The following is a 20,461-nucleotide window of genomic DNA, read 5'->3' on the forward strand; positions in this document are numbered from 1 at the left end:
CAGGCCATTGCATCACTGGTCCACGGCCACAATCACAGCAGAGCAGCATTACTCAAGCCCTCTCCACAGATTTCCTTTGGCTCGTCTCATACAGGCTGTGGATAGAGGACGTTCTCCTTCAAGGGCCAGAGGTCGCAGCCGCACCTCTGCACACTTGCAATGTAGGAGATCTAGATCAAGAAGCAGGAGAAGAGCACACAGATCCCCAACTCCGGCCTCTTTTTCCACTCTTACATCCAATAGAGAATACTCGCCTACTTTGACCAACAGTCCGCCGTCGAGGTTCTCTCCGGGGGACGATCTCTACACGTTTCAGGAAATTCTTGGTAGAGGGGCTACAAAGCTAAGCATCCCTATGCTGACTCGTCTAAGTAAGTCCTCTGTGAGTTTTGAGACTCTACACCAAAGAGCAGCGTCTAAACCTCTGCTCCCATTGGTACCAGGGCTCATAGAACCAGTGATGGACATCTTTCTCATACCGGTGAGTGTTAAGATCGCTCCTGCGAGAATGTTAAAAAAGTACCGTTCACCAGAGGAAGATCCACTCCTCCTTAGAGCTGATCCTCCCCCGGATTCTGTCATAATTGCTGCGGCGAAGAAAACCCATGCTGTTGCACCCTCCTCTACTGTTCCACCAGATAAGGAGAGCAAAACACAGGATTCATGGGGTAGGAATGTTTGTGGCACATCGGCCTCCATGTTGAAGGTCTCCGACGCATCGGCTCTCCTGGCCTCTACGACTGATCTCTGTGGGACTCACGACAGAGATTCACTGAAAAGTTGCCGCAGGAAGATCTCAAAGATTTTGAGGAAATCTTAACAGAGGGCAGTCTGGTGTCTAACCAGGTTATCAGCGCTGCAGCGGATGCGGCTACCCTTTCGGTTCATGCGTATACACATGGGGTATGCGCACGAAGAACATCTTGGCTCCGACTAACAGCGCTCAAGCCAGAAAATCAGGCACGCATCCTAAATCTTCCTTTCTCCGGAGCCTCTCTGTTCGGGACTCACACGGATGAAGAGATTTCCTTGATGAAAACGGAACTGGACACGCTGAAGGCAGTAGGCCTTGAAAAGAAGAAGGAATTCAGCAAGAGATTCCGACCTTACAATCGGCGATCTTCCCAACAGACGGTTCAAAACCCTCTTTGGCAGAAAAATCAGGATCAGCAAGGTCAGCAAAGATCCCAGTATCGGGGTAGACGTTCAGTGTCAAGGTAACAACTCTGCCAAGACGCAGGCAAAGCAATGAGTACTCACTTCCCTATCACCGTTCACCACTCCAGGTGGGGGGGGGGGGGGAGGGGGGGGAGGGGGAAGTATCGCAAATCATCTCGAAGAGTGGCGTGCTATCACAAAGGATCGGTGGGTGCTAGCTACGCTGCAGAATGAGTACTCTACGTTTTCGACACCGTCCCCCCTCAATTCCTCCAGTTCCATCATCCTGTCACCAGTTAAAGCTCTTGCAGAGAAAAGTTGCCACCCTTCTTAGAAAGTCAGCCATCGAGAAGGTGCCAGTATCTCAAAGAGGGAAAGGGGTTTACTCGGGATACTTCTTGGTAAAGAAAAAGGGCCAAAAGGCAGAAAACAGAACCATTCTGAACCTGCGGACACTCAACCAATCAATCAGAAAGGAGATGTTTCGAATGTTGGCTCTCCATCAAATATATCCACATCTCAGGCAGGGAGTTTGGATGTGTTTGCTTGATCTGCAAGATGCATACTTTCCCGTCCCGATCAATCAGCATCACAGACAATGGCTACGATTCCTGGTGGGATCCTCTCATTACCAGTTCAAAGTACTGCCCTTCTGGTTGAAGTTAGCCCCCCGAGTGTTCAAGAAGTGCATGGCAGTAGTGGCAGCCACACTGCATCGCAGGGGCATCTTCGTGTACCCGTACTTGGACCACTGGCTGTTGAAAGGTCCTTCTCCAAACAGCGTGGGGAGTAATTTCTTGAACTGTCTTGATCTGTGTCAAAGGCTAGGCCTGCATGTGAATTTCGTCAAATCAACTTCACAACTAACACAGAGAATACATTTCGTAGGGGCTCTGCTAGACTCCGAGGTAGGAAAAGTGTTTTCTTCGGAGGAGAGACAGTGGTCCATCATACAGAAATGCCAGCTGGTTCTGCACAACAGAAAACTGCCTGTGCGTTGGATTGCCTCCCAGTTAGGGTCGATGGCATCATGCATCTTCCTGATTCCCAATGCCAGACTACGAATGCTTCCTCTTCAGCAGGATCTGGAGGAGAAGTGGGACCAACAGACAGCTTGATGGGAGGAAAAAATAAGCCTATTGAATGCAGCATGAGCGTCCATCCCATGGTGGATGAAAAAAGGAAATATGCAAGTCGGAATTCCTTTTCATCAAACTCCACCTGCTCAAACGCTGATCACGGATGCCTCACTTCAGGGCTGAGGAGCCCACATGGGAACTCTCCAGACTTAAGGTTTATGGTCTCCAAAAGAGATGAGAGCAGTTCACCTAGCCCTCAAAGCTTGCCTCCCCTAGAATCAGGCAAGTTCAATATAATACAGATGGACAATACAATAACAAACGGGAGGGGGGGGGGGGACTCGCTCACGTACACTTTCACTGGAAGCTCAAACCCTCTGGCATTGGCTCCTGGCTCGGAATCTGTCAGTCGCAGCAGTCCACCTGCCGGGAGAGCAGAACGCAAGACTGCATGCCCTCAGCCGTCACTTCGAGGACAGAGAAGACTGGGTTCTCAACAACGAGGTCGTCGAAGACATCATCCAGTCATGGGGTGGTCCCACCATCGACCTCTTCGCGGACGACGAAAAGATGAAATGCCAAGACTTCGCCTCAAGATTCTACCAAATAGGATCGAAAGGGAATGCCCTTTTGATAGACTGGTCAGGGGCATTTGTGTACGCTTTTCCACCTCTTCCGCTAATCCTGAAAGTGGTGACCAAGCTGTCTTATGTGTACATGAGGATGATACTGATTGCCCCGTACTGGCTGTGACAATGGCGGTACCCGGACCTTCTGCACCTATCAGAATGCCCTCACAGGAAGCTGCCGTGCAGACCGGACCTGATGTCCAATATGAACGGGAGGATTCATCACCCCAACCTTCCCTCACTGAACTCGGCAGCATGGCTCCTGAGGTCCTCCAGTCTGGCCTCCTAGGACTACCGCAGGACTGCATGTCCATTATGAAAGAAGCAAGAAGACCGTCCACGAGGCATTCGTATGCGGGCAAGTGGAAGCAGTTTTATATGTGGTGTGTGCAAAACAATTGTAACCCAATCAAAGGACAGGAAGAGGTCATCCTTCCTTACCTGCTTTATCTGGCGAAAGCAGGATTGAAGTTTCCTTCTATTAAGGTGCACTTAGCAGCTATAACTGCATATAGACATTCACCTTCTCAACCTTCTTTCTTTTAGTTACAGGCTGTTAAGGACTTTTCACAAGGTTTAAAGAAGGTCTACCCTCCGGTTCGGCCTCCTTCACCAAGCTGGGGGCTAAACCTGGTGCTATCAAAATTGATGGGTCCGCTTTTCGAACCCATACACAAAGCAACCTTACAACATCTTTCCTGGAAGGCGGCTTTCTTGGTAGCAATCACGTCGGCTCACAGAGTCCGCGAAATACAGGCTCTCTGCTCTAAGGAACCCTATACAGTTTTCCATCTAAATAGGGTTGTGTTGAGGACGCACCCCTCTTGCCTCCCTAAGGTGGTGTCAGATTTTCATGTGAATCAGACCATCTCTCTACCCATCTTTTTCCCAATCCCTCCACTCCAGCGGAGAGGGCTTTACACTCTCTGGACCTGAAAAGGGTTTTAAAATTCAGCTGGATAGGTCCAGGTCCATGAGAAAATCTGATCAACTATTTGTTAACTATGGTTCAATCAGAACTAGTTTTGCAGCTTCAAAGCGGTCCATCTCCAGATGGATAGTTTCATGTATCAAACTTGCCTATCAATTAGCGCAGAGGCCCCTTGGGTTTACTCCCAAAGCGCATTTGACCAGAGGAAAAGCGGCTACTCCTGCTTTTCTCCATAACGTGCCCATGTCTGAAATCTGTAAGGCGGCAATTTGGAGGTCCGCCCATACATTTACAAGGCACTACTGTCTGGAATCAGATACCATAACAGACACTCAAGAATGCCAGGCCTCCTTGAGGAATCTGTTCAACAGCTGATTGCGGCTGTTCTTATATGTTGGGTCATCTTACTCATTTGTCTGCAGGTGTTTGATGGGCTTGCTATTCTATTCAGTGCTTATGACTATTGATGAGGATCCCATGGAAGAGAAGGATAAGCTACTTACCTGTAATCCTGGTTCTCTTCCAGGGGCATCCTCATCAAAGTCATAAGCAACCCACCCGCCTCCCCAGGCAAATGAGATTTTTCTGAAGTGTTAAAGGATATCTTTGTGCCCTGACCTTCAGGGTTATGCAAAGAACTGACCTAACTGTCACCCCTGAGGCATGATGGGAAGCTAGGGGTCATGGCTGCTTTAAAGGCATGTTGCCAGTTTTTGTTGAAAACGCTTTCATTTTGTATGCTATTGGTTTACAATGCAGCCAATAGGCTAACAATGTCTACTTTATTTGCAGTTTTTCTCTTTATGAGTGCTTTACTCATTAAAAAACAGAGTTTAAGTGCTACTTGCCCTCTTGTGTTTTTATATATTGGCAAATACTGTCTTTATGTGTGTAATTACATTGTTTAGCCTTCTATTGGGAGCTGCATTGGTATGAGAAAAAATGATTTTATATATATATATACATATACACTCGGATGAGTGTGCTCTCAGAAAACAACACACAGCAACTCGTGAGGGTGTCCTGTTTATTCACAACGCGTTTCACCTACAAAGGCTTGATCACGTGAATAAGGCAGTTGCCATGACAAACATAAATACAGCATGAAACAGTGAACAAAGAAATAGGACTTGCTCGTTAGTGCCATATCACGATGTACAAGTTAATGCAATCTCTCTCACAGCTCAAAATACATCATAAAAATGCAATGGTATGATGGGGACAATAATATTCAATCATGTGGCTAAATTGGGATCAAAGTGGTGAAAATGTTGCCCGTTGCATAAATGATGGCGAGTGCCACTACGTTGAACCAGTAATACATGAATGATAAAAGAAAACTGGCAGAAAGTTACACAATATGTTAAGTCTTGGTGTAGACCTGACTTTCTAAAAGTAAAAGATAGTAAACAGTGCTGCGACTGCTAAGTGTTATGCAACTTGCGTGTGCCGTCAAAGTTAATCAATAAAGTTGCAAACGCCGGAGGTAATGCATTCCAATGCTGCGTAACCGGCGCGGCCCAACAAAGTTGAATAATGAAGTTAATTCAAACGCAAAGGAATATCGTGCTGAAAAGGAACACAGTCCCAGCTACTCAGAGAGGTGCTACTCGATTGATGTGTTTCCATCACGTGCGACATACATGTTGAGTAAATCTCAGAAATTGGGAGGGTTCCAATGATACAAAAGACAGTGCCTATTCAGCCAGAATATCGCTAATGTCCACATCAGACTGGTGTGTAGGTGTAAGTAAAAACACAAGTGTGGCCTTTAAACTGGTGTCATGTAACGAAGTACCAAAAGGGTACCCCCAAGGTGGTCACAGTAGCCACTCGGTAGTTGAATACAACAACTGATGCAGGCATGTGCATGTCCCTGCTGAGGCCCGAAGGCAGAAGGCACTGAAATATTGCCAAGTGGCCAGGTCACATTATTGCTGTATGGCAACTAGAAGATGTCAGAAAATCACAGGAATGTGCATGAGCTGACAAAGTCAGGGGCAAGTCTATAACGTGTAGTTACCCATGTCGCATCATTAGTCATGGTGAATGCGAAAACGTCCTGGTGCTCGAGGAGAAGAAGAGAAAGGGTAGGAAGCCTGTGAAGCTGAGGGCTGGTGACTAGGGCCCCTTCCTTTCTTCCTGGAAAAAAGAAGAGAAAGAACAGAAGTTAAAAAACAGGATTTGATGCACCTGCTATTTGTAAAACAAATACACATTACAACAAATTCTAGGGCACAGAACTACATAAAGCAATAAAAGGAATGGATGAAAATGTATGCAATCGACAGACAGTAAAGAGAACAGAAGTTAAAAAACAGGATTAGATGAACCTGTTATGTGTAAAACAAATACACATTACAACAAATACTAGGGCACAGAACTACATAAAGCAATAAAAGGAATGGATGAAAATGCATGCAATCGACAGACAGTAATCACTCTTTAAGATGTACTGATAACTCCTCCTCCTGATTCAGTCTCCCTGGATTCTTGGTTTGTAAATCGATTATCAACTTTGATTCCCTTTGTCTCAGCTTGAGGACCCTGTTAACTCCCCTGGGATTTTTGATAATTTGTTCAAGGATGATGTAACTGAGGTGTTTGATATTGGAGAAATGGTTCTCCCTAAAATGACGTGCCACAGGGTATTTGGGGTCAAAGATGGTGATGGCCAGAGTATGCTCCAAAATACTTTTCTTTGCCATGCATGTGGTGCTCCCAATGTACCACCTGTTACATGTGCATATGATGGCATAGACAACGAATGTGGAACTACAGGTGAGAAATTGGGTAATGGTCTTGTCAACTCCATTGTAACTCACTTGCTTGCAACTTTTACTGTGTGCAAGCTTTGCAGTGGCCGCAAGAGTAAAATACCCATTTTAGGGAGAAACATTTCTCCAATATCAAAGACCTCAGTTACATCATCCTTGAACAAAGTATCAAAAATCCCAGGGGAGGTAACAGGGTCCTCAAGCTGAGACAGAGGGAATCAAAGTTGATAATCGATTTCCAAACCAAGAATCCACAGAGACTGAATTAGGAGGAGGAGTTATCAGTACATCTTAAAGAGTGATTACTGTCTGTCGATTGCATGCATTTTCATCCATTCCTTTTATTGCTTTATGTAGTTCTGTGCCCTAGTATTTGTTGTAATGTGTATTTGTTTTACACATAACAGGTTCATCTAATCCTGTTTTTTAACTTCTGTTCTCTTTCCTTTTTTCCAGGAGGAAAGGAAGGGGCCCTAGTCACCAGCACTCACCTTCATGGGGTTCCTACCCTTTCTCTTCTTCTCCTCAAGCACCAGGACGTTTTCGCATTCACCATGACTAATGATGCGACATGGGTGACTACACATGTTATAGACTTGCCATTGACTTTCCGTCAGCTCATGCACATCCCTGTGATTTCCTGACATCTTCTCGTTGCCATACAGCAATAATGTGACCTGGCCACTTGGCAATACTTCAGTGCCTTCTGCCTTTGGGCCTCAGCAGGGACAGGCACTTGCCTGCATCCGTTTTTGTATTCATCTACTGAGTGGCTACTGTGACCACCTTGGGGGTACCCGTGTGGCATTTTGTTCCAGGACACCAGTTTAAGGGCCACACTTGTGTTTTTACTTACACCTGCACACCAGTCTGATGTGGACATTAGCGATATTCTGGCTGAATAGGCACTGTCTTTTGTATCATTGGAACACTCCCAATTTCTGAGATTTACTCAACATGTATGTCGGACGTGATGGACACACATCAATCGAGTAGCACCTCTCTGGGTAGCTGGCACTGTGTTCCTATTCAGCACGATATTCCTTTGCGTTTGAATTAACTTTGTTATTCAACTCTGTAGGCCCGCGCCGGTTACGCAGCATTGGAATGCATTACCTCCAGCGTTTGCAACTTTATTGATTCACTCTGAAGGCACACGCAAGTTGCGTAACACTTAGCAGTCGCGGCACTGTTTCCTTTCTTTCACTTTTAGGAAATCAGGTCTACACCAAGACTTAACGTATTGTGCAACTTTCTGCCAGTTTTCTTTTATCATTCATGTATTACTGGTTCAACGTAGCGGCACTCGCCAACATTTATGCTACGGGCAACATTTTTATCACTTTGATCCCAATTTATCCAAATGATTGAATATTATTGTCACCATCATACCATTGCATTTGTATGATGTATTTTGAGCTGTGATTGAGATTGCATTAACTTGTACATCATGATATGGCACTAATAAGCAAGTCCTATTTCTTTGTTCACTGTTTCATGCCATATTTATGTTTGCCATGGCAACTGCCTTATTCACGCGATCAAGCCTTTGTAGTTGAAACGCGTTGTGAATAAACAACAGGGCACCCTCACGAGTTGCTGTGTGTTGTTTCCTGAGAGCACGCTCATCAGAGTGTATATGTAAATAAATTTTGACGGTTCACTCCGCAGGCGCGCGTGCCACTCTTCTTGGGTCCGTGAGGTGTGGAAGGAGTTTTTCAGCATTTGGATATATATTACCTACTGGCGGTCGCCAGTAGGTATATATAGTTAGGATTTTTTCCCTATGGGATTTTTGAAAATTCTATGTCTAATAACTTTGGCGTTTGTGGACGGAATTGGCTGAAATGTTCTGGAAAATGGAACATTTTGTTTCTGAGCAGCCCCTGGAAATTTGGGGGGGGTTCGTCAAGGGGGGGCTGAGAAAAAAGGGGGGTCCAAAAACGTGTTTTTAACATTGAGTTTTCCATAGGGCGGTTGGCCTCACTTTTAGCCCGAACGGCTGAATGGATTTCCACAAAACTTGGCAAAATTGTAGGGACTGGTAGCCCGATGTGCCTTTTCTAGGTCTCAATATATGTGCTTCAGTGGATTTTGAGAAATTAACGTTCAAAAAAAGATATATATCTGTAACAGCGGACCGGGCAGCGCTCCGGTTCGCGGACTTTACGCGTAACAGAACTTCGCGTAGCGAAGCTGATTGGCTCTCCGGTGTCTGTCAACATTCTAAACAGTCCGGAGCAGCCGCCATCTTGTCTCTCGGTAGGATTGAGAGACAAGAGGAGGCCAAAACAAAGGGGGAAATGACCATAAGGGGGCATAGTAGATCCTCCCTGACCCCCTAGGTTTAATGTGGAGGCTTTAAAAGGGCCCCGCGGGGCAAAAAAAAAAAAAAAATTTTGTTTTTTTGCGTGGGTAGCGCCCGGTTCGCGAACCGGGAAGCGTACTGGGCAGCGTACTATAAGGAAAAAAGAATGATAGACTTTTCAAATACTGTATGTTAATTGATTGTTGGTTTTGTTGATTATTTTTTAATTTTTTTATTTTTTAAGCAATTATTTATTATTGTGATTGTGTTTGAAAATGTAATAACATTTCTAACATTTAACTAGTTTATGAATTACATATAAAAATGATTAAAGACTCAAACAATTTTTTAATATTACATACAATTTTATTTTTCGGATTGTTTTTCAAAATTTAATAGAACGTCTAGCATTTGACTGTCCGATATGTCCTCTTGTTGAGTGAACATAAGTTTCCACATTTGACCGTCATCATAATGAAGTAAATGATCCACAGATTCTACACATTGAACTAATTCATGGTCCCGTGATTCATCCATGAAATCTGAGTCATCATTGTCCTCAATATCTTTTTCTGTGTTGTTCTCCAGAACAATTTCGAAGGAAACATTCTGCTCACCTTCCATTTTATTGCTGTAATTTGCATGAAAAATAAATATATCAGTAGAGATAGGGCACTGTTGGGTTTAAGTTCAGACAGGTACTTGTGAGGCGTGAAGTAGTACTATTAAAAAGTGCCTGTGAAGAAGCCTAAGTAAATTCATAATTATACCACAGAAACCTAAATCAATCCATAATTATAATAAACAAGCCTTTCTCAATGTCTAACTCTTACAGAGGGATAGTATATAACTATCTGAAAATGTTTTCAAATTTATAAAATAATATCTCACCTTCTAAAAACAAGTTTAAGTTGTGAGTGAAAATGATCTTGCAATGTAGTTCAGGAAGTAGTAGTCAAAATGGCTGTGTTTCTCTCTCTTCCTTTATATATATTCAGGTACATAGCCAATCAAATGTCGGGTAAAAAAGTAGAAAATTAAAGTAACATTTTAATTGGTTGTCAATTCCAACACTTCAGATGTGTTTTGTGAAGTAATTTACCTCAGGGTATTTAGAGAGGTCTACAGGCTAAATGGTTAAATGGAATTTCAATCAAATTTGTGAAAATGGTAGGCATTGGTATGTAGTATGAGGTAATCTATATTTGGTGAAATTGTCTCCAGTCGCTTTTCTGTAAACTACTTTCCCACCTTTTTTGATGGTGCGCTTCCCAGGGAGCGACCCGGTACGCGAACTGGCGAGCGCCCCGGTTCGCGAACCTTAAGCGTTACGGGAGTCCACCATTTTGTGTTTCGGTCGAATTAAGATACAAGATGGAGGGCAAATAATGTTCAGAATGGGTAGAAGGGGGCACGGTAGACTTATCTTGACCCCCTAGGTTTTCTGAGGGTGGCTGAGGAGGCCCATATGTGCGAAAAAAAACATTTTTTTAAAAATTTAGCGAGGTTAGCTCCTGGTTCGCGTACCGGGTAGCGCCCCAGGGAGCGTACTTTGTTGAAAATTAGTGAAAAATGTTAGAGTAAAATAATAATTGTGAGTGATCAGATGTAGGGTAGCTCTGAGAAGAGCTTTTGGGTTTATGGTACATTTAGGTACTTATAAGTAGGTACCAATGCACAGTCTTAAATTCAGAATGAAAATTCTGTTGCCCTCATCTGAGAAGTGAACTCCATCTCCTCTGTAGATATCTTGCATGTAGTAACGCAAGTTATTGTTGTACAGGGAGCCCATTCCATGGTCTCTCATGTAAGCTGAAACAGATTTGTTTACATGCTTCCTCAACTTCTCAATTTGTGGACAAAATTGGTTTGACCACCTCCATTTCTGTCTTTGGCATATATTTGAATATACCAAGGCAGTCTGAGGAAAAAGTGCCATCAATTGCTCAAAGGTGTCCTTTAAAAGCATTTCCAGACCTACCCCCGTCAAAGTGCCTAAATCATTACCTCCACAGTGCACAATTAACAGGTCAGGTTTTGGCAAATGCATAAAGGTTTTCACCAATGGTATCAATTGGTGACATTTTAATCCTCTGTGGCCAAACCACTTAGTTTCCACATCTTGTAAATTGAGGTTAGGTAAATTCCTGTTCTCAGCATACCTCTGAGCCCAATAGATGTAACTATGTCCAACAATCCAGACAGAAAACATGGTGAGAGAAGGTTCTCCTGCAGTCAGATGAAGTGTGGCAATGAAATGGCAGTTGAAAAAATAAGAGTTTAAAATGAAAAAAACTGTGGAGTTTCTGTGTTAATGAAGCAGTAACAGTGATTGGTGGATTTTGATTGCTGAAAACAGAAAGTTAGGGTGCATGGATGAGTTGTTTGAAAGATGTATTTTGAGTGGTCAAGAAAAAAATCATTAAATGAAAGAATGCACTGGATATGAGGTGCACTGAGAGTTCAGAGTTCAATTGCAACATTGTTGTGTGAACTTGCAAACACCAGAGGTCTTCCAAGACGTGGTTGCCATGCAGAAAAGGCAGAAAGGGCAGAGGGGGGAAGGGTTTTCATTTGAAAAAAAGTGAGGGAAGAGTTTTGATTGGGTGACATGAGAGATATGTGTGAAGAATTACAGCATTTCTGTGCTTTTGATAGCTGCAGACTCTGGAGTGCATACCCTTTGCTCTGCTGAAGACAAATTGGTGTGTTTCTGAGACTGTTTTGAAACTCAAAGTATTTGCTAAGGTGAGAAAAGATTTCTTTAATTTAGATAGAGAATAGTGTGCTTTAAGGAGAAAATTATGAAGAAAGTTGTGTTCTTCAAATGTTGCTTTGTCTCAAGTGTTTTACAAATAGATTTTGTTTCTTTGAGAAAATGTAATTGGAGAAAATGTGAAGTATTAGTACTGACAGGGTGTTATTGTGCATAGGAGCTGTGGAGTCTTTTCAAATTATGACTTGAAAATCGTTTTTGAGGAAAATGAATGGTTATAATATTTATGACAAGGACATAATGGTGTATGCTTCATTATAAGGCAATTGAGTGTCTCTGATGTTATTTTTCCCATTTTAATGTAAGACCTTTCTCTGTGGAGCAAATTGCTTGTAAATATGCTCCCACCTGTGCATGGCAAATTTAGATTTTGAATGTTTGCGTTACATAGCCATGTTAAAAGTGACACAAACATGCTGCAAAGGCAATCAAAAAACGCTTTTGTGTGTCTTAAGGACATTTTAAGTCATTTCTCCATGTGCAGTGTTTTGAAATTATGATTTGAAAATCGTTTTTGGGGAAAAGGAATGGTTTTTAAATTTATGACAAGGACATAATGGTGTATGCTTCTTTATAAGGCATTTCAGTGTCTCTGATGTCATTTTTCCCATATTACATTAAAAGACCTTTCTCCGTGGGGCACATTCCTTGTAAATATGCTCCCACCTGTGCATGGCAAATTTAGATTTTGAATGTTTGTGTTACATAGCCATGTTAAAAGTGACCCAACCATGCTGGAAAGGCAATCAAAAAACGCGTTCATGTGTCTTAAGGACATTTTAAGTCATTTCCCCATGTGCAGTGTTTTCAAATTATGATTTGAAAATCGTTTTTGGGGAAAAGGAATGGTTTGTAAATTTATGACAAGGATATAATGGTGTATGCTTCTTTATAAGGCATTTCAGTGTCTCTGATGTCATTTTTCCCATATTACATTAAAAGACCTTTCCCCGTGGGGCACCTTCCTTGTAAATATGGTCCCACCTGTGCATGGTAGATTTAGATTTTGACTGTTTGAGTTACATAGCCATGTTAAAAATGACCCAAAAACTTGCAAAGGCTTTAAAAAAACACTTTCATGTGTCTTAAGGACATTTTAAGTCATTTCCCCGTGGGCAGTGTTTTCAAATTATGACTTGAAAATCGTTTTTGAGGTAAAGGAATGTTGTTAAAATTTATGTGCGCCATATGCCCCCAAATTTCTTTTTCAGGGGTGCAGCAGGGTGTTCTTGAGACACCCCTGCACCTTTGGAAAAATTCCTAATTTGCGATGAGCTAATTGCTAATCGCAAATTGCACCTTCATTCCTATGGGCCTCCTGGCCCATGGAAATGAATGGGTAATTTGCAATTAGCAATTTGCTCATCGCAAATTAGGAATGGTAAAGAATCGCTATTTATTCCTTAAAATTTGCTATTTTGGAAATGCAAAATAGTTTGATGATACATATGGCGGTTCATCTCTAACAAGATAAGAAGCTTAGGGATACATTTATGATGACTGGCGCAATGAAGTGGACATCACTTACTTCATTGGTAGAGCTTTACATATATTATCTCCTCTGTATTCTTCATCAAGCGTAACTTTCATCTGCAATCCTGAGTAGGCCTCACCTTAAACAAACCTTTGGATAGGGCACACCTTATCGTCATCCTGAATTAATCATTTAAAATGCTAGGGACAGATTTATGATAGGTGTATGCCTCTTTTGCGCCACTGTGTGTCACTTTTGTGATGCAGCGGCGGTGCAAAAGATTTGCTATGAGGCGACAAAATTACAAATTGATGCATTTAGGCAGATGTGTCATGGTGTAAAAAACACCGTGCCACATGAAACTGATGCAGCAGTGATGCAAAAGATGCACCATGTTGCAAGACAGGCCTCACTTGGGGCCATATGTATCAAGCTAATTAGCATTCGCAAAGGTCAAAATTCTGCGAATTTCGGCCTTTGCGAATGCTAATTAGACAAATGGTATGTATCAAACAAGTTAGATGCAAAATAAGGAATAGCAAAAATTGCTATTCCCTATTTTGCGATTGTACTGAAGGATTTGCAAATTTTGCGATTCCTTAAATGCAATGTATCAAACAAAAAATATGCAAAAAATGCCATTAAGGATTTGCAAATTACCACCAACTTCTAGTTGGTGGTAATTTGCGAATTCTTTTTAAAAAGCTTTTTTTCCAAAAAACAAAAGGTGCCATATGACGCCCATACATGCCCTAAGGGCATGTATGTGCGCCATATGCCCCCAAATTTCTTTCTCAGGGGTGCAGCAGGGTGTTCTTGAGACACCCCTGCACCTTTGGAAAAATTCCTAATTTGCGATGAGCTAATTGCTAATCGCAAATTGCACCTTCATTCCTATGGGCCTCCTGGCCCATGGAAATGAATGGGTAATTTGCAATTAGCAATTTGCTCATCGCAAATTAGGAATGGTAAAGAATTGCTATTTATCCCTTAAAATTCGCTATTTAGGAAATGCAAAATAGTTTGATGATACATATGGCGGTTCATCTCTAACAAGATAAGAAGCTTAGGGATAGATTTATGATGACTGGCGCATCACCAGGGATGTGCCAGTCATCCTGCGCTGCTGTTCCGCCACCCATGGTGTGCTGCATTTACAATGCGGCGCAGCATGGGGCAAAAATGGCACAGATGCGTGACGCATCTGTGCCGTAAAGGTGGCGCATTGCTGGAGTTGTATCGCAAGTGTGATGCAGCTCCAGCAAGGCTCAGGGGTGCCCCATCTCCACAATGTTGCGTCAAGACCTATGCCTGCTTCAAGCAGGCGCAGGGTTTTGACGTAGCGTTCTCCTATCTGATTGTAAATGCGGCACACCATGAGTGGCAGAGCAGCGGTGCACGTTAACTGGTGCATGCCTGGGGATGTGCCATTTAACATAAATCTGCCCCTTTACATTTAAGTATGTGCAGGGGACACAGAGTCGGTGAGGCTTATCCAAGGTTAAGAAGAGATGAGTCCTGTTCACTGAAAAATTAGACATAGGCTTCACCTGCTCAGCATCGTTGGACATGGCTATATAATAGCTGCAAAATGTTACTCTTGTTAAAAAATGTTACTATTATAATCTCTGAGATTTGTCTCTTACTCTGCAACATCTCATTGTTGTTATCTTTCTTTAAAGATAAAGACAACATCAACATGAGCGACAATCAGCAATCAGTTGATTTTGACCTCATCATTGAACTCGTAATTGAAACATCAGTGGATGTTGATCCCTTGGATGATTTAAATTCTGAGGATGAAGAAGAACGTGATGAGGATGCAGATTTGTCCGAATTATATGACATAGGATGGGAAGCTGACGTGCTTGAGCCTATGGAACTATAAACATTTATTTTAAAAATGTATAATAAATAAAAAGTAAAAATGTAAACCGTTTAATTTAAAAATAAAGACACCTTCAAAAACAGGTTATGTGTAGTGTCTTCAATAAAATATTAAAATATGCTCATAAAATTAGATCAGATTCACATATAAAATAGCACAGGTAACATGAATATAAATTCCATTTCTTTTCTGCTATTTCTGTATTCTAAATTTGCCAAGCACTAAAAAATCTTCTATGTAAAAATGTCAAGTAGTGTTTTAAGTTTTTGATTACTGTTATTGATTTACTGTTGGGTAATAGTGGTTAATAACATTTTTTATTATATTTTACCACAGATTCAACTGCAGATCATTTCAAGATTTCAGCATGCCAACCAAAGAAAGAGTGAGAAAGGCTGCAAAACGTCAAAGACAGCAGGTTAATGAAAAAAAGCAGCAGTCCTCTAACAAAAAGATTTGTCAAGTCACCAAGAAAGCACCGGGTAAGAGTACAAAAACATTTATAAGAAATATTTGTAGTAAAAAAAATATTACTACAGAAAATGTTTCAGTCCAGAAAAAGAGAAGCAATTCAAACGGAAAGGAAAGGCCAATGAAAAATGTTACTGCTAGAGCAAGAGATAACTCTGTGCATGATAGTAGAAGGAAACAACAGTTTAGGGACATTCGTAAACGAATGTTCCGCAACAGGATAATTGGCAATTTGTTAAAAAATATTAAGAAAGGTCAACAGAAAGTGGTTTTTTATAAGAGAAAAAAAAAAGTTGAGAAAGTTATTGATCAGGCATTTGAAATTAAACGTAAGTTATTTATTTTGATAATCAATAGAATTAGGAAGCTAAACAAGGCAATTTATGATTTCAAAAGAAATAGTAGATGGAAGAGAATAGTTAATCGTAGTAATTTTTGTGAAGTTTTTTCTGGAGAATGGATGCATAGTTCAAGCTGTGAGGCATTTTTTAATGAGGAGAGTTATTTCCAGGATAATGATTTGGTGCATGCAGTTGACACCAGTGGTCGAGCTTATGAAGTGAAAGATGGTTGTCCAGTTGAAAAAGAAAAACTTGTGACAACAGAGGCAGAAGAGGTGTTAGGTAATGAGGTTTTAGGAAGACGTGCTAAGGGTCCTGTGTACACCTGGAAGTGTAGTAGTATTTGCAGTGTGCGACAGGATTCCATCAATTTGCTTTGTGATTTTGTACGGTCATTTAATAAGAAAAGTTTGAAGCAGAAAATGAGGTTGTTGCAAGAATTAGATCCTTGCAGAGTGAGAGAAGTGACAGGTTTGCATGGTCATTCACTGGCTTGTCTTTCCAGGAGAGTATGCCAGAGTGTTTTTCATCATTTCAGGATGCTAGCAGTGCATCATAATAAAGTGAGGAAATTAGTTAGAATGTTGTATTATGCTAAGAGTCCAGCAATTATGCTTAAACAATTATGCGCTGCTCTTTTGCATGGTTCTGAAATAGATGTGAAGAATATATGTGAAGAAATTGAGTTTTGTTACTTTGGAAGTAAAGAGGAGAATGTTGAAATTGACCAAGAAGAAGCAGGTAATGTGGAAGATAGTGTACAGGTTTCCAGTACAGATAATTTCCAGAGGGAAATTGCGACGTTTCAGGTCAAATCAAGTGAGAGGCCAAATTTCACTTGTGTGTGTTGTCGACGCACTTATTATAAGAATCAGACTAAGTTAGTGGATTTATATGCAAAAAGTGAAAGGGAAAATAATAGTGAATGGAAGGATTTCGCAACATACTTGATGGCAGAAAATTGTTTTGATTTGGGATTGGATCAACGTGTGTGTACTTATTGTTGTTGCAAATTAAATCAAAACCAGATGCCTGCTAGAGCAGTTCATAATAATCTGGAATTGGTTGAGATTCCTTCTGAATTGAAGGATTTAAATACTTATGAATCTATTTTGATTCAAAGTATCCATCCCTTTCAGGCTATTGTAAGAATGGAGCCAAAGACAGGGAAATTGCCTCCATCAGATTTACAGAGAGGATTAAAGGGAAGAGTTGTTTTTTTGCCTCTAGATTTGAAGAAAAACATTAACACAATTGGAGTAGAAAAAGTGGAAGAGGAACCTCTAGTCATCTTAGTTAATGGGGTTCCGACAAAGAATAAGAAAATATGGCAAGATTTAGTGGATGTTAGGAAAGTTAAAAAGGCAACATTGTATTTGAAAAAAAATAATAAATACTATAAGAATGTATATGTTGCAGAAGAGGAAGTAAGTGAGGAAGAGGATAGCGATTTGTGTGCTGGTCAAATTGAGAAAGTAGAACCCTCTACTAGTGAAGAAATATATGAACATTATAGTGTTCATCCTTTGCATTCCAAGGAAGTCATGGGGAATGCTATTGAGTTGTTTCAAATGAAACAAGCCAAAGGGAGTCCCATTAGTGTTTGGGAGGAAAGTTTGGAAGCTCGGTGTTTCCCACAGCTTTTTCCAACAGGTCAGGGAGGAAGATATGATGAGCGACCTCATCAAATTCCTGCTTCTGAATACCGGACTTTGCGATTGTATGCAGGAGATGCTAGGTTTCGACAATGCATTCCTTATTTGTTTCATCTCCTGTTTGAAAGCGATCTGTCTGGACTGTCATATGCAGTGAACCACATCTTGAAAAGTGGTATACACATGCAAAACATCTCGGCAAGTGACTTTATGGATAAAGTCAATGTCCAAGACAGTATTTTGGATTCTCACCTGATTAATCTCATGGAGTGTCAGCGTGGTACTAATGAGTACTGGTACCGTCGTCATGGTGATTTAAAATGTATGCTGAGGAACTTAGGAACCCCCACATGGTTCCTCACTCTGAGCTGTGCCGAGTATGGCTGGGAAGACTTACTTGAATTTCTACGAGAGGCAAATGCTAACGTAGAAAACATCGAATTCAAGACACCCGGAGAACTGTGCTCTTTGGATCCAGTCAATGTATGTAGGTACTTCAATCATAGATTTGAAGCTATGATGTCTTTCATCATGAATAAGAAGAATCCACCTCTTGGAGAGGTGTTGGATTTCTTCTGGAGAAAGGAGTACCAAGCAAGAGGTGCTCCTCATATACATATGTTGCTGTGGATCAAGGATGCACCTAAATTTGGAACGGATCCAGAAGACTCAGTGATGAGTTTTATACAACAGTATTCTACGTGTGCTGTTCCAAACGCAAAGGAGAAGAAAAGCCTAAGAGAAAAAGTTCTGCGTTTCCAAAGCCATCGATGTGGAAAGTACTGTCGTCGTAAATTCCGAAACAAGGACAAGTTCTACACCAAATGTCGTTTCGGCTTTCCACGACCGGTGATTTCTAAAGGAAGAGTAAACAGTTTGATGTCTTCGCTGCGACATAATGTGATGAAGAAATCACCTAAAAACACATACAATTTGAAGAGGAACGAAGAGTCCAAGTACATCAACGACTACAACCCGGTGATTTTGTCCATGTGGAATGCTAACATGGATATACAGTTTGTGGCTGATAACTGTATGGCTGTGGCTCGGTATGTGACGTCTTACATCACCAAAAAAGAGAAGACAGAATTGAAGGATATGTGGGAGGACATTTCCCATGAAAAGAGCCTCAGCAAGAAGTTGTACAGTTTCAGTCTGAAGATGTTGTCGCATCGAGAAATTGGAGCGTACGAATGTTCTGACCGGTTGTCTTCAGCAAGTCTCTATGCCAAGTCCAGGAGTATCGTTTGGGCGAGTCTTGGTCTTGCTGCAACGCGTAATCGAGTTCTCAAACCTGTGCGGGAAATTGAGTATTTGGCGGAAAAGGAGCTAAACAGTACCGACATTTTGAAGACCAACATGTTGGATACATATTATCCAAATCGAAGCATTCACCTCGAGAATGTTTGTTTATATGAGGTTCTTCAAAATTACATATTCAAGAGGAACATCAAAGAAGATACTGAGAAAGGAGTGTATGCTGTAATAGGAAGTGAGGGATGTCTGGTCAAGCAAAGAAAATGCCACTTGGTAAACCATCGAAAATTGAGTGGCGAATCTCCTGAAAAAAAGGAGTTTTTCTATTTAGCACTTTAGCAACTTTTCAAGCCTTGGCGTGCAGAAGAGGAACTGCTTGGAGATTTTCTCTGTTACGAAGACTCTTTCAATGCCGCCAAGGAGACCATAGAATGTCCTGCTTTTCCCAAATATGTAGAAATGTTGAATGCGGAAATTGAGCAGGAAGCAATGATTGCAGCCGAGATTGCCAGAGACAGTTCTCAGGACAGTCAGAGTTCTGCTTCATTGAGTCAGGATCCACTAGGAGGACCTGTTATCGAAAATGAAGCTGCCACTGCTATGAATGAAGTGGAAAGAGCCATGGCACATGCTCAGGAGGATGCGGTTAACTTAGAAGAGTTGGAAAGACAACTCAACGTTGAGCAGAGGAAAATATATGACGAAGTTACTATGCAAATTGATCATGGATTAAGTCATGACAAGAAAGAGTGCTCATGTACGTCGTTGAAGCCTGTCCGACTGTACGTGAGTGGAGAAGCGGGAACTGGAAAAAGTTTCCTTATTAAAGCAATTTCATGTTATTTGCAGGAAAGGACAGAGTCATCGCTGTCTTGTGTTGTCACCGCTCCAACTGGACTGGCAGCACATAACATTAAAGGGATTACTTTACATCGTTTACTGATGCTGCCAGTGGAGCATGACAACAAATTACAATATCACAAGCTATCTGGAGATGCTTGTTTTGAAGTTTCAAGAATCTTGAGGAAAATGAAACTTCTTATCATTGACGAAGTAAGCATGGTTTCCAATGTCATGCTTGCCTTTGTGCATTTGAGAATGCAAGAAGTTCTCAAAACAGAGTATGATGTGTTATTTGGTGGCAAACACATCATTGTTTTCGGAGATCTTCTGCAGCTGACACCAGTGAAAGGGCAACCTGTGTTCAAAATGCTCACGCATGAAGATACCAGGAAGTGCCTAGGCAGCATTGGCAACGTCAATATATGGTTAAACTTCAATTATGCTGAACTGCATGAAAATATGCGTCAGGCGAAGGATGAAGTTTACAAGACTATTCTACAAGATGTTAGAATTGGAAAAGTGACCGAGCATGGGAAAGAAGCTTTACATGCACGATTACTGTCAAATTTATATCCAGAACAAGATGTTGTGCCTGAGAATATTTTTCAGAAAATTACTGAGAAGAAATCTGGAATATGTTTGATGCCAACTCTTGCAGAATGTGCCAAATTCAACAACAAAATGTTGCATTTAGAAAAGCAAGAGATTGTGAAACTGGAAGCTATTGACAGAGTAGAGCATATGGGATCAACAATTATTTTGTCTGAGAATCTGAAAACAAAATTGGATTCATTAGAGAAGAGTATATCTAAAACTGCAGGTTTTGAAAAGACTCTGAATGTGTGCTTGAACTGCCGTATAATTTTAAGAAGGA

The sequence above is a fragment of the Lissotriton helveticus genome, chromosome 9 (assembly GCF_964261635.1).
Source record: "Lissotriton helveticus chromosome 9, aLisHel1.1, whole genome shotgun sequence".
NCBI lineage: Eukaryota > Metazoa > Chordata > Amphibia > Caudata > Salamandridae > Lissotriton > Lissotriton helveticus.